Source organism: Musca autumnalis, unplaced genomic scaffold (genome assembly GCF_047663935.1).
Source record: "Musca autumnalis isolate F117 unplaced genomic scaffold, ASM4766393v1 scaffold_4, whole genome shotgun sequence".
Taxonomy (NCBI): Eukaryota; Metazoa; Arthropoda; class Insecta; order Diptera; family Muscidae; genus Musca; species Musca autumnalis.
Window position 1 is genome coordinate 14,400,250 of NW_027411977.1, and position 19,661 is coordinate 14,419,910.

A 19,661-nucleotide genomic window follows, 5' to 3' on the forward strand; every position below is an offset into this window, starting at 1 on the left:
CTTCTAGAGATATGCATAGAATCACTTTCTTAGTCGATTTATGCATGTCCGTCCGTCCGTTCGCAACGTACAGGTCGCATTTATTGTTCGATTTGGCTGAAAATTGGGGAAGATCATTTTTTAGCCTATTGCTTTTGGTGAAAATCGGTTCAGATTTGGATGTAGCTCCCATATATATTTTCGCCCGATTTAAGGTATTTGATGCACCAAACATGCTTTATCTGTCCAATTTTGATGAAATTTGGAATGTGTTGCGGAATTAGGTCTATAGATAAATGTGCCAAATTATATCAAAATCGGTTCAGATTTGGATATAGCTCCCATATAAATATTCGCCCGATATTTAGTATTTGGTGCACGAAAGACGTTATATATGTCCGATCTCACTGAAATTTGGAATGTTTGACGGAATTTGGTCTAGAAATAAGTGTGCCAAATTTTATCGAAATTGGTTCGGATTTGGATATAGCTCCCATATATATTTTCGCCCGATTTAAGGTATTTGATGCACCAAACACGCTTTATCCGTCCAATTTTGATGAAATTTGGAATGTGTTGCGTAATTAGGTCTATAGATAAATGTGCCAAATTATATCAAAATCGGTTCAGATTGGGATATAGCTCCCATATAAATATTCGCCCGATATTTAGTATTTGGGGCACGAAAGACGTTATATATGTCCGATCTCAATGAAATTTGGAATGTTTGACGGAATTTGGTCTAGAAATAAGTGTGACAAATTTTATCGAAATTGGTTCGGATTTGGATATAGCTCCCATATATATTTTCTCCCGATTTAAGGTATTTGATGCACCAAAGACGCTATGTATGCCTAATTTTGATGAAATTTGGAATGTGTGACGGTGTTTGGTCTAGAAATATATGTGCCAAATTATATCGTAATCTGTTCACATTTGGATTTACCTCCCATATATATTTTACCTATTCACAGTGGTGTAGGGTATCATATAGTCGGCCCCGCCCGACTTTGATCCTTTCCTTACTGGTTTTTTGTTCATAAAATGCATCATTACAATTGTTTATGTGCGTTCTGGACTTGAAAATGTTATTGCTTTATTGACAACGCTTTAAAATCTCGATACCCCTCATTGCAACTTTTCGATTAAAACTTATCGTGTCTGTTCAAATCTATACAAAAAAAGGAATCAATGTTCAATTTTACACATAAATAACTACAGGTTATACCTATAACCAGGCGCAGAGTCGCACCAAAGCCAACACTAGGCTGTAATTAAAATGCAGTTACCATTGTTAGTTGCTGATTGTGATTGCAATTCACATGTTTTGTGTGAACAAAAAAGAAAATACAGCTGACCCGATGTTAATTCAGTTGTTTCCTCTTCATTGTGCACTTTACAAGTCGTTTGACAATTTGTACTAATTTGAATTACATTTTTTTTCTGTTGCTGCGCACGTTTACTGCCACATAGTCCGGTGATGTTCGAACCTCCAACAGTATGGATGGTATATTAAGTTTGTTTTTTTTTTTTTTTTTTTTTTTTTTTTTGTTACCCATCGAAATAATCGTTTGCAACTCAAAAAGTTTTGTTGATATAGCTCCTCAGTAAAACCATATCAGTATAATTTATTTATTTTTTTTTACTATCTGTTGCGTAGTAATCGCGGTTTTAAATGTCGATTTCTATAAAAACTACATACATGTGTATACACGGTGCAAACAAATTTATTTGTTTATGTATCTTTTTGTTGCATGTTTTCTCCGTATACATGCATATGTAAATACTCATAACTTTTTTAATATTGGTCCAAATAGAATTTTTTTAATTACAATTTTTTCTTAATTTTTTAAATAAACAAAATTTTTCATTATACCAATTTGAAACAGTTGTATTTTACCAAAAAAAAAGGTAATTTTATTAACATTTGTTTTATTTAGGAATTTATCTTAAACGGCTTAAAATTTTCGTCATTTTTCGATTTTGAAAATGGTTTAGCCGGAACTTGGTTTTTAATACAATCCATGGTGGAGTTCGGAATGGCTTTTTTACTTGTTTAAACTGCAATTATTATATGGCCAACAGATCATAAAACTTGCCAGGAAAATAATTATTTCAGTAAGGCCAACAGTTCAAAAGAAAATTGCAAATTGTATTTTCAGACTAGTAATGTATTATTTACAATAACTGCAATTCAAAGTAGACTTGTATTAATTTCATATACACACCCAGCAAACCAATAGTAACGACATCGTAACGAAATCGAAACAAAATTCGGACGCTACGTCGGATGTCGGATCCGAAATCGTAACGATATCTTTACGAAAGTTGTATGAAGTGGTTGGCATAATTTCGGAGCAAAATCGGACAGATTTCGGCCAGAATTCGGAACAAAATCGAAAGAAAATCCCTGGGAAATTCGGAAGGCGAACGATTTCTGAATAGTGTCGTATGAAAATCAGAGGTAACTTCCGAATCTTCGTAAAGATTTCTCAACGATTTTGGAATAATGTCGTATGAATATCGAAGGAAAACTTTGTTTTCTGATGCCTCTTTTTATACCCTGCACCATATGGAGGGTATAATTAAATTTGTCGTTCCGTTTGTAACACATCGAAATATTCGTCGGAGACCCTATAAAGTTGTATCAGCATAAAATTCTATGTCGATTTGACCATGTCCGTCTGTCCGTCCGTCTGTCTGTCTGTTGAAATCAAGATACAGCTCGCAATTTTAAAGATAGAGAGTCAAAATTTGGTACAGAAGTTTTTATTACTTGCAGGATGGTTGGTATTGAAAAGGGGATATATCGGTCCACGTTTTGATATAGCCCCCATAGAACGGTACCTCCCGATTTTCGGTATTTTTAAGGTTTTAGTTTCATTATCCTACCAAAATGGCTGAAATTTGATACGTAGTCTTCTTTAGGGGTACACAACTTTCCCCCAGAATTTTGTCGGTATCGGTCCACACCTTCATATAGCCCCCATAGAACGGTACCTCCCGATATTCGGTATTTTTAAGGTTTTAGCTTCATTATCCCACCAAAATGGCTGAAATTTGGTACGTAGTCTTCTTTAGGGGTATAAAACTTTCCCCCAGAATTTTGTCGGTATCGGTCCACAGCTTCATATAGCCCCCATAGAACAGTACCTCCCGATTTTCGGTATTTTGAAGGTTTTAGCTTCATTATCCTACCAAAATGGCTGAAATTTGGTACTTAGTCTACGTTGGTGGTATAAAACTTTCCCCCAGAACTTTGTCGGTATCGGTCCAAGCCTTCATATAGACCCCATAGAACGGTACCTCCCGATTTTCGATATTTTGAACGTTGTGGCCTCAATACTCCACCGAAATGGCTGAAATTTGGTATTTAGACTTCGTTGTGGGTACTCAAACATCCCCTTTAAAAAATAGGTCGACGCCTTCATATAGCCCCCATGGAAAGGTACCTCCCGATTTTTCGTATTTTGAAGGTTGTGTCTTCAATATTCCACCAAAATGGCTGAAATTTGGTATTTAGTCTTCAATGTGATATAAAACTGTTCGCCAGAATTATGTCTGTACAGGTCCACGCTTTCTTATTGCCCATTTCTGACTAAAATTCGTCGGTATAGGTCCACGTTTCGATATAGCCGCCATAGAACGGTACCTCCCGATTTTCGTAATACTGAAGATTGTGACGTCAATATCCAACCAAGAGTTATAAAATATTCCAGAAGAGTATTATCAGTATAGGTGCACGTCTTCCTATATCCCCATAGATTGATTTTTCGATTTGATTTTTGGTATTTTTTAAGTTTTAGCCACATTCTCTTACCGAAATATAGGAAATTTGGTTTTAGTCTTCTTTGAGCCTAAAAACTTTCCGTCCGAAATTTGTCGGTATAGATCGACGTTTTGAAATAGCCCCCATAGAATGGTGCCTCACATTGTTTTACCGAATTTGCTGAAATTTAGTATTAAGTCTTCTTCATACACGAAAGGAAACTAATTATTCCATTTTACTTCAATACAACTTGTGGTGGAGGGTATAACAAGTTCGGCCCGACTTGTTTGTTGATAAATTTTTCTTGGTTATGTTTTTTATTGGAAGACTAGCATGTGCCTGCTGCTTCGTTAGCGACAAACTCACATTAATAGAAAAGAGGATGCAATCAGAGTTCTAGATTTTTCATTCATGTCGTACCAAATTTAGTACCATTTATAAAAAAAATTTAGTACCATTTATAAAAATCACTCACCAATAGTTACCATGTTACCAAATTTCAGAATTCCAGATATATTCTTTTCTAGTACATTTGGTACGCTTAAAGTTCCAATTTTCTCCTCACATCACCTGTGACCATAATTCAAAATTTTATTTGTCCAGTTATAATATTCTTCTTCTAATACCAAAATTACTTCAAATATAGTACCATTTAGTATGCATTTACACAATTTCAGAAATCCAGAAAGACCCAATAACGAATTTTGTACAATTTATTACTTTTGTACCGTTATAATACACATTCTCATAATCACCTTCATATCACAACTCCACACACTAAAGTTATATTGGGTGTACTATTTAGTACCTTTAGTACATATAGTACATATTTCAAAAAACTTTCCCTAAAACCAATACAAAATATTGTACCATTTAGTGCCTTTCGTACACATAAGTACGAGTTTCCAAAATGACCATTTAGTAATCATAAATACGAATTTCCAAAACTACCTCCATATTCGAATTCTACAATAAAACAGTAATTTTAATTCAAAATTTCAGGATCCGTTCCTACAAATCCAATTGTACCAAATGTAGTACCATTTCGTACTGATAAGTGCGAATTTTCAAAACTACCTCTGTGTCTCATTCCTACACTCTAACAGTAATCTTAATGAAATTTCAGGATATCATTTTAGTCCTTTTAACCAACTCCAAATTGTACCAAATTAAGTACCATTTAGTACACTTCAACAGCAATCTTAGTTCCAAATTTCAGGATTCCAGCTCTATCGGTTCACCCAAAACCAAATTGTACCAAATTTATTACCATTTAGTACTTTTAGTACTTTTCGTACCCATAATTATGAATTTCGAAACTACCTCCATATCTCAAACCTACACTCCAATAGTAATCCTAATTCCAAACATCAGGATTCCAGTTCTATCCGCTAACCCAAATCCATTTTTTACCATATTTAGCACCATTTTGTACTCTTCGTACACAAACCACCAAAACCACCTCCTTATAATAGGTCCACGTCTTCATATAGCCCCATAGTACGTAACCTCCTGATTTCCGGTATTTTGAAGGTTGTGGCCTCAATATCCCGCCAAAATGGCTGAAATTTTGTATTAAGTCTTCCTTGGGTGTAAACAACTTTCCACCTAAAATTTGTTGATTTAGGTTCAGGGCTTCATACAGCCCCCGTAGAACGACACCTCCCGATTTTCGTTATTTTGAAGGTTGAGGCTGTGGATATACATTTCTCTATTTTATGGACTTGTCTGAAAAGAATTTTAAACAGAAAAATTGTACATACAAACATTTTTATACCCTCAGCATTTATGCTAACGAGGGTATATACACTTTCATACGGGCAAAATGTGCCTCATCGAAATAATGGTTTTAGACCCCAAGTATGTTTGGACGAAATGTGTTTCAGACAATTTGGAGTCGATTGAACAATGTCCGTCCGTCTGTCTGGCTGGCTGGTGCGCACGATAACTCTCGAACGGATCAAACCATTCGGTCCAAAATTTGGCTTTCGTAATATTTTGTCCGAACTTAGTTTAAGTTCGAAGATGGGTAATATCGGTCCACTGCTTCCGGTACCTCCCCCACAAAAGTTCGAAAATATTCGGAAAATTGGTATGTACGATAACTCTTGAAGGAAGAAACCGATGAGGTTCCAATATGGACTCAATCGGTCCACTCCTTCGGGTACCTCCCACACAAAATTTCGGAAAAGTTCAGTTTAGGGCCACCTCTCAAATCGCTTTGATTTTTGTTTTAGCAACTTGTATTCACTCCCCCATACGACGGTACAAGTTTCATCATGGGCAAGTCCATACTTCCTGAGAAAATAGTCTGAAAGTTGCACAAAACCCCTATGACACCGTGTGGTTGGAGTGCAAGATAACTTTCGAACGGATCTGCCGATTGGGTCCAAAATTTGGTCTTGGTAATATTTTGTCCAACCTTGTGCCACCTTGTTGCAATGGTATGCACACCCGCCTTGCACGCTGAAGGTCGTGGGTTCGATTCCCCGGCCAGTCAACATCAAAATTTTCAACGGTGGCAAAATACCCCTCAGTAATGTTGGCGACATTTCCAGAGTATTTCAGCCATGTAAAACTTCTCTACAAAGTGGTGTCTTAAGACACGCCGTTCAGACTCGGCGATAAACAGTAGGTCCCATATCATTGAGCTAATATGAATCGGGTTGCATTCATTGATATGAGAGAAGTCTCCCTTGTCCCGTATGGGATGTTTGTGGAACAATTATAATATTTTGTCCAAACATAGTTTAAGTTCGAAGATAAGCCATATCGGTCCACTCCTTCAGGTACCTACCTCCCCCACAAAATTTCAACAATTTTCGGAAAAATTTTTGTTTCGATTGCAATTAAATCAGAAGCCAAAAATATGCCTAGTCCCAAAATTTGACATGAATCGGACCAAAAATAGGGGCACAACATTACGCTGTCTACTTATCTGTTATGGATGATGTTATTGAAAAACATCCTCTTCCCGAATTGGGAAAATTAATTGACTGCCCAAAAAACGTTGTAAGAAATTTTAAACACTCGGAGGTAAACATCAATTTGTCGAGAATGTTACAACAAGATATAAGCGCTCGCGGGAATTCAACATATATAATGATTGAGAGCATATACCAAGTCCAGAATGAGATTAAGAGTATTTTGTTACAAAAGAATGAGTTGGATCGTATATCAAGCTTTTTGTAGAAAATTAACTTATGTTGAAACTGAGGTATGGGGTATTGTAACTCGCGATCAGTTTTACTATACCATAACTTTTGACCGCATTTCGGTAAAATAAACAGTTTTAGCCCGATTCACCGAGGGGTTTCTTAAAATAATAATTTGAGCGGAAGCTGTGGTCGTACTAACGTAAAAAAATCGGAAAAAATCGTTGAAATAAACGAGTTTCATTATGTTATTTTCCAATTAGTGGTTTTACAACACAATGTAGAGCTTAATGCTCAAAGGAGAAGTTAAAGAGTGCACTTCAGAGTTGAAGTTTCTAATGTATGATTTTTTAATATATCCACTGTATCTACCTCAAACGGATGCTGACATTTTGAAACCTGAAAAATGTGGTTTTTTGAATTTTTGCTCTAATCGGGACGCGCAGCTGGATTTCCCTAAAAGCTTATTATTTGATTGTAGTACTCGCGATTTCGCATTTTTTAATGTATAACATGAGGGTGTAGCCCTCACAGGATCACAGTAATCTGCGCCCAAACACGAAATTTTTGTGCGTAAATTTTTCTGAAAAACCTATTTTTTTGGTTTAAAATTTACAAACGTCATTCGATTTCCGTGGAGACCCGCGTATATTTAGTTTTTTTACGTTCTGAATCTAACAAGCCACGACGCGTAAAAATCCACCCACTAGATCGGCGGATATGATACCCCTCAAATTTCGAAAATTTGCAAAAAATTATTTTGAAAATATCGCATATTAAAACGCGTTTTGGATGTGTCAGTTCTACTTAAATAATTAGATCGATACGCGTGTTTAAACTGTGCGAAAACAGATATTTAAAAACTCTCGTAAATCCAGAGATATAATAGATTTTTTCTAAAAATTAAGTGCGATGCTACATCCACGGTTCTTGATGGATCGCATTAAAACGGCATAGAATGATGTATTTTTTAATGGTGATTGCTGAAATCGGATGCGCATAAAATGTAAATGAACTTCGCGGAAATTATGACCATTTTACAGTAGTATGCAGCAGATGCTACATCGTGGCCGCCAAATAGAATTTGACAAACTGTACATCAAATAAGAGGGATTGATTCGCTGTATTGGAAAATCGGATGCGCATCATGTCATTTTCATAATTACGCGGGTTATGTGCGTCTCAAATGTTATAATATTCAACATAACATTATTTTAACGTTATGCCACAATTGGAATTCCTTGTGATTTAATATAAGGTTCTAATAATATTATCCAATAGGAAAACTATAAGCGAACAATTTGTTACAACGGAATATCATCATTATTGCGTGAAATTTTCACGAAAATGCCGAAGAACTCAAACATTTTTTCTCCAAATTTTCCTATAAAACCATAAAAAAATAAAATTACAATAATATGATTTTAATTTTTTTTTTAATATTTTCTTCGTATTTTTGCAAATAATATGAATACTATAGCTCCAACCTTCACAACTTAGGTTTCATTTTATTCCTCAAAATGTCTGGATGCTGTTATAATTTTTTTATATATTTTTCGTAAGTATGAGCGCTATTGTTTCTAAAATATGTTTGTAAATACGTGAAATTAGTTAACAAATTTGATTTTTCGCGAATCCATTGAGACTTAGCCATTATTTTTTGCATCATCGCGAAGGTTACGAATTCAGTTAACGATAATAGGATATAACGGCTAACTATATTAAGCCGCGATTTTTTTATAATTTTTTCTAATTATCATAAATAAAACGGTCATATCTTTTGCGCGCAACGATCAAAGTTAGTAACGAAAACAGATTTGGAATGCAGATTTTTTTCTTAATCTATGTACCAAAAATCATTGTTGTAGTATCAAAATTTTTTTTTTGATTTTTTTGAAATGGAAAAGACAATTTTAGACATTTTTCCTGATATCTAACTTAAAGTTTTCATTGCTAGAACCTCTATTTGGTTTTCATAAAATTTTCAAAGAATGTTCCGAAGAATTAAGTTAGGAAAAGTACCCTACTATGTACAGTTTTGCCCTTTGGTCTAAAAAACTTTTGAAAGTCTGCTCAATTGATACGAATTTTTAGAGTTTTTGGATCAAAATGGCAAAAAGACGAAAAATAAAAAAGTCTCCAACTGATACAAAAATTGATACATATTATCGAGTGCCGTATCTGGCCAGACTGATGTTTTAAACTTTTGGAAACAGTCTAATATAAAATATTTAAAACAATTATCCAGAAAATTGTTGGCTATACCCGTCAGCTCAGTACATGCGAATATTTTTTGAACAAATAAATGTGCACCTATATCGATTTCTCTGTTTTTGTAATTTCGTGCGTGAGTGTGCGTGTTCGTGCCTTCTCGAAAAACGCCGTGCTTGTGCGTGAATGTACATAAAAAATTTGGTCCGTGTTCGTGCATGTTCGTGCCTATTTATTTAGGCACGCGCCCATCTCAAAATTGTTGTGTTGTTTACAGTAATTTGAAAAATCTAAAATTTAAAAAAAAATGTAATTAACTCGTGAACATTTTCGTGCGATCATTTTCAGAGTGCATCGATGAACTTAAATCGTTGTATGGGGATAAAGCATCATCCTATAGTGCTGTGGAAAACTGGTTTCATGAATTCAATCATGACCGACGCTCGCTCAAACACGAAGGTCGTGCAGAAACAGCCGTTGTGCCACAAAACATTGATGCCGTGCGTAAACTGATTATGCACCCAGCGAAATGTTCGATGCAAAAGATACCATTCAATCATGGGTGAAAGTGAGCTGGCATGTCATCTTTTTAGCATCTTCATCAATGAATTTTATATGAGCGTGGTCCCCAAAAGATGCTATTCATTTTTGGATCCAATGCATGTCATTTTCACCAATGCTTTGGCATGCCATTTTCACCAACCGTTTGCAATCTATATTAATAAAAGAGTAAAGTGATTGACTCACTGACTGACTTTATGATTCATCAACGCCCAGACCAAACGGCTGAAGCTATAATCTTGAAATTATGGGTCAGGGCCAGTCTTGGTCCGAAGGTGTCAGGTAAGGCCGCGTTTTTGGAAATTCGAACTAGAACTGTACGAAAAGTACTAAAAGGTACTAAATATGGTATCCTTTGTGTTAGGCAAACTGGAAGAGCTAGATTTCTGAAATTTGGAACGAGAGTCATTAATAGTGTGTGGGATAGATGTACAACAGGGTTTAAGGAAATTCGAAATAGAAGTGTACGAAAAGTATTAAAATGTACTAAACATGGTACTATTTTGTATTATGTGGACGGATAGAGCTGGAATCTTCAAATTTGAAATGAGATTCAAGAAAGGGAAGTTCGGCTGATATAAGAGGTGGTTTTGAAAATGTGTACGAAAAGTACAAAATTCTACTAAATTTGGTACAAATTCGATTTGGATGAACGGATAGAGCTGGAATCCTAAACTTTGGAATTAAGATTACTGTTGGAGGTTTGAGATATGGAGGTAGTTTTGGAAAGTCATACATATGTATACGAAAAGTACTAAATGGTACTAAATTTGGTACAATTTGGATTTTGGTGAACGGATAAAGCTGGAATCCTGAAATTTGGACAAAAGATTACTGTTGGAGTATAGGATTGGGATGTGGAAATAGGTTAGAAATTCGTACTTAGGTGTACGAAAACTACAAAATGGTACTAAATTTAGCACAATTTGGATTTGGTTGAAAGGATAAAGATGGATTTCGAATTAAAGTTATTGTTGGAGTGTGGATCGAGGTTGTTTTGGAAATACAAATCCAAATCCAAATTGTACCAAATTTAGTACAAATTAGTACTTTTCGTACACATAAGTAGTACGAAAATTACTAATTGGTACTAAATTTGGTACAATTTGGATTTGGTTGAACGGATAAATATGGGATCCTGGAATTTCGAATTAAGATTATTGATGGAGTCTAGGAATGAGATAGTTTTGGAAATTCATTCTTATGTATAAGAATAGTACTAAATATGGTACCCTTTGTATTAGGCAAACGGGAAGAGTTAAAATTGTGAAATTTGGAATGAGGATCACTGATGAAGAGTTAGAAAGATTTACCAAAGGGTTTGTGAAAGTTTGGCCTATGCGTGTATGAAAAGTACTGAAAGTTACTAAATTTAGTACCAATTTTACGGATATAGCTAGAATCTTGAAATTTGGTATGGGAATCAAGGTTGGGGTTGGGAAGTGGTACTAAATTTGGTACAATTTACGTTTGGATGAACGGAGAGAGATAGATCCTAAAATTTGACATTATGATTACTCTACAGAATTTACATATGGAGGTAGGTTTCGAAATTCGTACTTATGTGTACTAAAGTGGACTAAATTTGGTACAATAGTGCTGTTGGAATACAGGATAGATGTATGGAGTTAGTTTTGAAAATTCATACTTATGTATACTGTAAGTATTAAATGGTACTAAATTTGGTACAAATTGGATTTGATTGAACAGATATACCTGGAATCCTTAAAACTTGAACTAAGATTACTGTTGGAATTAAGAAAGTGAAGGAGTTCGATAGTTTTGGAAATTCCTCCTTATGTGTGCCAAAAGTACTAAATGGTACTATATTTGGATCTAATTGGATTTGGATCAGCGGATAAAGTTGGAAGTTGGAACCCTAAAACTTGGAATAAAGATTACTGTTGGATATAGAGATAGTTTTGGAAATTCGTACTTATGTGTACAGAAAGTATTAAATGGTTCTAACTTTAAATTGATCAAGGTCCAGACCAAACAGCTGAAGCGAGAAACTTGAAGTTGTGTGTGAGGGTTTCTCTTGGTCCGAAGGTGTCAGATAAGGTTGGGTTTTAGAAATTCCGACTAGAAGGGTGCGCAAAGTACTAAAAGGTACCTAATTGGTACCATTTGTATTGGGAGCTACCCGTGCTAGAATTCCGAAATTTGGAACGAGGGTCACTTATGGTGTGCAAGATAGATGTACCGAAGGGTTTTGGGAAATTCGAACTATAAATGTACGGAAAGTACTAAAATCTACTAAATTTGGTACCATTTGGTATTATGTGAACGGATAGAACTAAAAACTTGAAATTTGGAATGATAATCAAGTATGGGAATTAGGGTTAATATAAGGAGGTGGTTTGTGTACAAAAAGTACTGAATGGTACTAAATTTTATACAAATTAGATTTGCGTTAACGGATAGAACTGAAATCCTGAAGTTTGGGATTAGGATTACTGTTGGAGTGTAGAATTGGGATATCGAGGGAGTTTTGGAAATTCGTACTAAATTGTACTAAATTTGGAACAATTCCAATTTGGTTGAATGTATAGAGCTGTTCATTTGGAAACTCGTACTTATGTGTAGGAAAGGTACTAAATGGTACTATATTTTGTATTGGTTGCAGGTAAAGTTTTTGAAATATGTATGTACTATATTACAACGTTAGTGTGTGGGGTTGAGATATGGAGGTGGTTATGAAAATTTGTACCATAAAAGGACTAAATTAATACATTATACAAAATTTGGTATTGGGTCTTCCTGGAATTCTGAAATTGTGTAAATGCATACTGTAGGTGTACGAAAAATGCTAAATGGTACAACATATGGAATATTTTTGGTATTAGATGAGGGGATAGAACTGGGTCACAGGTGATAAGTGGGGTTGATATGAGGAGAAATGGGAACTATAAGCGTGGAATGGGATTTATCTGGAATTCCGAAATTTGGTAATATGGTAACTATTTGTGAGTAATGTTGAGATAATGAGGTCGTTTAAGAACTATTAGTACTATAATCGTACGGAAAGTAATAAATGGTACTAAATTTGGTAAAACTTGGATGAAAGGATAAAGCTGGAATTTTGATATTAGGGTCACTATTGGTGCTTAGGTTTAAATAATTTACAAAAATCACTAAACTTTGTATAGGGTGAAAGGATGGAATTGGGATTCTAAAGTTTGGTGGGAGTGTCACTGTTGACGTGTTTGGTATTAACACGAACGAATTTGAATTCAATTCGCGCATGACAACTCTCGAATCGAATACTGCGTTGATCCACACTTTGCATATCGTAACATTTTTTCTAATATTAAATGAAATTCGAAGGTGGTTTTTATAGGTCCACTCCATCCGTTACCTCCCCAACAAAGGTTCGAAAATATTCTCTAAAATGGTACGCGTGATATGACTCAAATGGTGCAACCGATTTGTCCACACTTATTTAGTGGGTCCTAACGGCGCACTTCTTGGGGTACCACCAGCACAAATGTTCAACACTTTTGTGTGACTAAGGGTCTATTCGAGGATCATTTGGAAATTTTTACCGTAGGTAATTCTATTGGCCCTGTTTACAATGATATTATGTTTTTTTGTAGGCAAGTTTGTTTGTTTACTGATATAATGGTTCAAAAGCTCTCAATTATATGGTGACCAACTGAAATGACATGTGAACGGGATATTTGTCGATAGGAATGACTCCCAAAATAAGACCCACTTCCAAAATTGACTATGTCGGACCATTTCTTTAGCAAAACTTTTAAGCTATAATACAAATCAATATTTTTGTCGGTTCATGCGCCCAACATTCTGAAAACGCCCTAAATACATAAGTTGTTTGGGAAACAATTGTTTCAATTCACAGAGGCTGAGGGTATATCCCTGTTGACAAAGCCGACTGATACTTTTTTACTCTTTTTATACCCTCAGCCTTTAGGCTAAAGAGGGTATTTACACTTTGCTACGACCAAAAATGTGCCTCATCGAAATAATGCCTAAAACCATTATTTCGATGAGGCACATTTTTGGTCGTAGCAAAGTGTAAATATGTTTGTACGATATCCGTTTCAGACAATTTTTAGTCGATCTAGCAATGTCCGTCCGTCTGTCTGTCTGGTTGGCTGGCGCGCACGATATCTCTCCAACGGATCTATCGATTCGGTTCAAATTTTGGGTATCGAAATATTTTGTCCAGATTTGATTTAAGTTCGAAGATGGGCCATATCGGTCCACTCCTTCAGGTACCCCCCCCCCCCCCCCCAAATGTTCAAAAATGTTTGGAAAAATTGTCCGCACGATAACTCTTGAACGGAGTAACCGATTTGGTCCATACTTTGCAAATCGTGAAACGTCTACCAAACTAAGATAATGTTCCAATATGGACTCAATCGCTTCACTCCTTCGGGTACCTCCCACACAAAATTTTGGATAAGTTCAGTCTAGGACCTGCTCTCGAATCGCTTTCATTTTTGTTTTAGCAACTGGTATTCACTGCCCCCATACGACGGTACAAGTTTCATCAGGGACAAGTCCATACTTCCTGACAAAATAGCCTGAAAGTTGCACAAAACCCCTATGACACCGTGCGATGTGGTTGGAGCACAAGATAACTCTCGAACGGATCTGTCGATTGGGTCCAAAATTTGGCCTTAGTAATATTTTGTTCAAACGTAGTTTAAGTTCGAAGATAAGCCATATCGGTCCACTCCTTCAGGCACCTCCTCCACAAAATTTCAAAAATGTTCGGAAAAAATGTTCGTACGGTAACTTTTGAATGGAGTGGCCGAATTGGTCCATACATTACACATCCTGATATATCTACCAGATATAGATCAGGTTCGAATATGGACTATATTTGTCCACTTCAGCCAGTACCTCCCAAACAACATTTCGGATAAGTTCACTTTAAGACCTGCTATTGAATCGCTTTTTATACCCTACACCACTATGTGGTAAGGGGTATTATGTGTTAGTGCATTTGTATGTAACATACAAAAGGAAGCGAGATAGACCCATAGTTCCTCCTAGGGATATACATAGAATCGATTTATGCATGTCCGTCCGTCCGTCCGTTCGCAACATACAGGTCGCATTTGTTGACCGATTTCGCTGAAAATTGGGGAATACCATTTTTGTTAGCCGTCGGTAGATCAAGTTCGAAGATGGGCTATATCGGTCCAAGTTTTGGTATAGCCCCCATATAACGGTACCTCCCGATTTACGGTATTTTGAGAATTTTAGCCACAATTTGTAACCGAACAATCTGCAATTTGGCATTTGAGGTTCTGAGTGGTCATGAAACATCTCCACGAAACATCGTCAGCATAGGTCCATGTTTTGATATAGCCCCCATATATCGGTATCTCCCGATGTTCGGTATTTTGAGAATTTTAGCTACAGTTTTTAACCGAAATAGCTGTAATTTGACATTTGAGGTTCTCAGTGGTCATGAAACACCTCCACCAAACATCGTCAACATAGGTCCATGTTTTGGTATGGCCCCCTTATAACCATACCTCCCGATTTTCGGTATTTTGAGAATTTTAGCTACAATTTTTAACCGAACTAGCTGTAATTTGTCATTTGAGGTTCTCAGTAGTCATGAAACATCTCATCCAAACATCGTCAACATAGGTCCATGTTTTGGTATAGCCCCCATATATCGGTACCTCCCGATTTTCGGTATTTTGAGAATTTAAGCTGCAGTTTTTAACCGAAATAGCTGTAATTTGACATTTGAATTTCACAGTGGTCATAAAACATCTCCAACGAAACATTGTCAACATAGATCCATAGGAATCGAACCCGGACATTCAGCGTGCAAGGCGGTTGCACATAGCTAAATCCTACAGGTTGTGATGTAGGGTATCACATGGTCGGCCCCGTCCGACTGTAGCCTTTGCTTGCTTGTTTTTTTTTGTTGTTTTTGTTGAAACAACTTCGCTGCCTCAATTACGATGTTAAAAGTTTTTTTCACGGGCAAATCCACACTTCGTGACCAAACAGCCTGAAGGATTTAAAAACCCCCTATGGCACCCTATGTAGTGACTGGAGATCCACTTCCATAATGGTCAATGTTGATTCATTCCTTTAAGTATTTCTTCCGCAAAACTTGTGCTCTTTAATCCTAATCAATATTTTTTCGGTTCATACGCCCAAAAATTTTAAAAACCTCTAAATACATATGTTTTTTTTTTTTTTTTTTTTTTTTGTATGCACATATGCACAGACTGAGGGAATATCTCTGTCGGCCAAGCCGACTGATACTTTTTTACTTGTTTTAATATTCTTGGGCAAACTCCGATCGAAATGATAGAACAAAGATTACTGGCATCCGTTGAAAAAATAATGAAAAAATGAACTTACTTTTCTATGGAAGAACAGAAATTAGGCTATATAGTCCGTTAAATTGGGCAGCTAGATACATCCAAGTAATCAATGCAATGTGTTATGTTCGCAGTAGGATTTTTACAAGTTGTTTAATTGTTTGTAGCCTGCTTGCATTTTCAATTAGTGAATATATTTGAATTTCATTTAAACTTTGTTTAACACCATCCACATTCACTTTATATAAATATCTATTTTTAATTTATTTTATTTGCATTTTATTTTATTTTGCTTGTAGTTTTGTTTTTTTTTCAAATTGTATGTAAGTATTGTAAAATAAATTCTTTTTGCGCTTGAGGTCGTCAATACCATTTCATTTGGTATTAATATTATTAATCTAATATATCGTTATATCGTGAATATAAATTCACATATATTTTTAATTATGGCTTTCTCTTTATATATTATCTTTAGAATATCCAACACCAACAATTATTTATTTTTATTTCAAATGCATTTTTTAAATTTTATTAATGAGTATGTAGTCAATTATTTTACTGTATTTATACCCTATACCACAATGTGAAAAAGGGTATTATAAGTTTGTTTTGGTAAAAATTCATGTAACACCGCGAAATATTCGTCGAAGACCCCCCATGTGGTATACCAATCTTCATATCTCGACGAGATAAAGCGATTTTGAGATGTGTGTCTGTCCGTCCGTCCGTCCGTCCGTCCGTCCGTCTGTCCATTATAAATTGTAAACACGCTCCAGGCCGCAATTATGGACCGATCGTCACGAAATTTTGTATGGAGGTCGGGTTCAGATCAGAATAGATCCCTATTCTTATTGGTGATGATCGAGAAATATTAAGCGGGTGAAATGGACCAAAAACAAAATTTTTATCCGATTTTGTAGCGGCTCTCGATGTCGCAATTATAGTCCGATCGCCTCGAAATTTTAAATAATGTAAGATTATATGACAAAGAAGAAGCTTGCAATTTGAGATGGTGATCGGATGATGTTTAGAGGGTTAAATGGACCACAACTTTTGTGTGAAAATTGTGAAAATTTTTAATATACCGGTAATATCTTTATTCCTGGACCACACATTCCCTCCACATAAATAATATTTGGAAGGACAACTCTTGCCCTTTCAATTAATGCCAATTACGTTGATTTATGTGGTCAGATAACAGAGTTACAGCCTAATATATCGAGTGTTTTGCTTGTAATGTAATCAAAAGCATACTAGAGGTCGCAATTATAAATCAATAGTGACGAAATTTTGCACGAGGTAGGGGTTTAGGTCGAAGAAGATGCCTACAATTTTTGTTGATGATCTGATATTATTTAGCGGGTGCAATGGACCATTACTTTTGTATGCTAAATAAAAACATTTTATTTTTGGTCCATATTTGAATCCCTGGAGGCCGTATACCGGCAAAGTCGCCTATATATGAAAAATTAACTACCGATCTTTCCTCTGATGAAAATTGCAATAATATGTGTGCTTGGTAACGGACCTACTACCTAAGATATAATGAGTTTTGTGAAGAGAACCACATCTTCCTCCCATGCTACAAATTTTCTCTATCATGACAGACAAATTCCCAGTTCTTACAAATTGCGTGGCACCCTATCATACCTGTCCAATTGTCCAAAATTTAAAGATGTAGCAGAAATTGCTAAACTACGCCAATTTTCCAATTTAAGAATATTTCTTAAAATGTACTGTATATAATTGTTCCACAAACATCCCAGCCCTCATTGATATGAGAGAAGGCGCCCTTGTCCCTAGCCTTCTCTCATATCAATGAGGGCACCCCGATTAATATCAGCTCAATAATATGTAGACAGCGGAATTTTATGCAACACCTATTTTTGTAAAATTTGCATATTTTTGGCTTCTAATTAAATTCCAATCAAAATATATCACATAAGCAAAAATATGCGAAATGTATAAATTATGCATATGCAAATATTATTTTTGCATATGGAAAATTTCTGTATTTCATATATTTTCGTATGCTACATATATTTCAATCATATCTTCTAAAATGTTTATGTGTACATTTTTCTGTTCGAAATTCACTTCAGACAAGTCAATAAAATAGAGAAATCTGTAACCAGAGCCACGATCTTCAAAATGTCGAAAATGGGTAGCTTTCGTTGTATGGGAGCTATATGAAAGCCTAGACCTATACCGACAAATTTCAGATGGAAAGTTTAATACCCCCAATGAAGACTTAGTACCAAATTTTAGCCAATTCAGATTGATATTGAGACCATAACCTTCAGAGTACAGAAAATCCGTAGGTTCTGGTTATGGGAGCTATGTATATGAAGACGTGGACATATAACGACAAATTTCAGGTGGAAAGTTTTTTTACCTCCAACGATGACTGAATACAAAATGTCAGCCACTTCAGTTTGATATTGAGGCCACAACCTTCAAAATACCGGATATCGGGAGGTACGGTTCTATGGGAGCTATATGAAGACCTGGACCTATACCGATAAATTTCAGGTCGAAAATTTTGATGAACGAATACTTAATACAAACTTTCAGTCAATTCGATGGGATATTTAGGGCACAAAGTCTTGCATATGGTTTAAAAAATATGTCAAAATATGCAAAAAATTAGGTCCAGACTAAGTGTCCGTTCTAAAATTACTTATTGGTGCCACCATAGTACAATTGTTTGCACACCCGCCTTGCACGCTGAAGGTCGGGCGTTCGATTCCCGGCCAGCAAACATCAAATTTCCAACGATGGCAAAATACCCCTCAGTAAAGTTGGCGACATTTTCTGAGTATTTCAACCATGTACTCAACTACAGGTGGTGTTTTAAGACATGCATTTCGGACTCGGTGATAAACAGTAGGCCCCATACTATTGCTGTAATATGAATCGTGGTACACGCCCTGTCCCTTCTGTGATGTTTGTGGAAAAATTATTATATTGTTATTTAAACTTACCCCCATTATTATAAGTCTTCTTTTGTTATAGCTTGGATTTACCGAACAGATTTATCGCTTTCCAGTTAACATAAAGTTAAAAATGATGATTGAATTTCAAGGAGGATGCCAAGAAGCTCCTCCTTGAAATTCAATCATCATTTTTAGCTTTCAATGTAAAAATTATATTTTTAATGGCTCTAAATTGGTTTATTTTGCGTTTTTAAATCCATCAGATAGTAAAAGAACACATATAATAATGGCCCTTAAAGTGATAAGGTTGCAGACTCCAAAAATTTATTTCTTACAATGAGCTTATTTGTCCAAAAGAAACTTTGATTTGCTGAAAGCTAACTCGCAGGGTAGTGGTATAGGGTATCGTATTGTCGGTCCTGTCTGACTATAGCCTTTGCTTACTTGTTTTTATTTCACTTCAATTCTTTTTTTCTGCTTTATATTCTCACATTTATAATTTCTCCAAAGCACAATTCTTCGATTTCACACTTGTTAGGTATTTAAATTAAACCACCTTAACCAAGGGCATTGTATAGAATATTCCTTTGTTTGCGTTTGTTGCCACTTTTTTGTTTGTTGTCTATACAACGGCTGTTGCATTTATTTTACGCTCTTTAATATCCGGCGGAAACGTTTTATTTCTGTAGCAGCGGCAACCCGTAGCAAAGAGCTGAGTCAAATGGCG

General features: G+C 35.6%; 1 pseudogene; it reads right to left on the reverse strand.

Moving 5' to 3' along the window:
- LOC141402754 (gonadotropin-releasing hormone receptor-like) overlaps window positions 1-19,386 on the reverse strand; it is a 101,683-nt pseudogene extending 82,297 nt beyond the window's left edge.
- Between the last annotated feature and the right edge of the window lie 275 nt (window positions 19,387-19,661).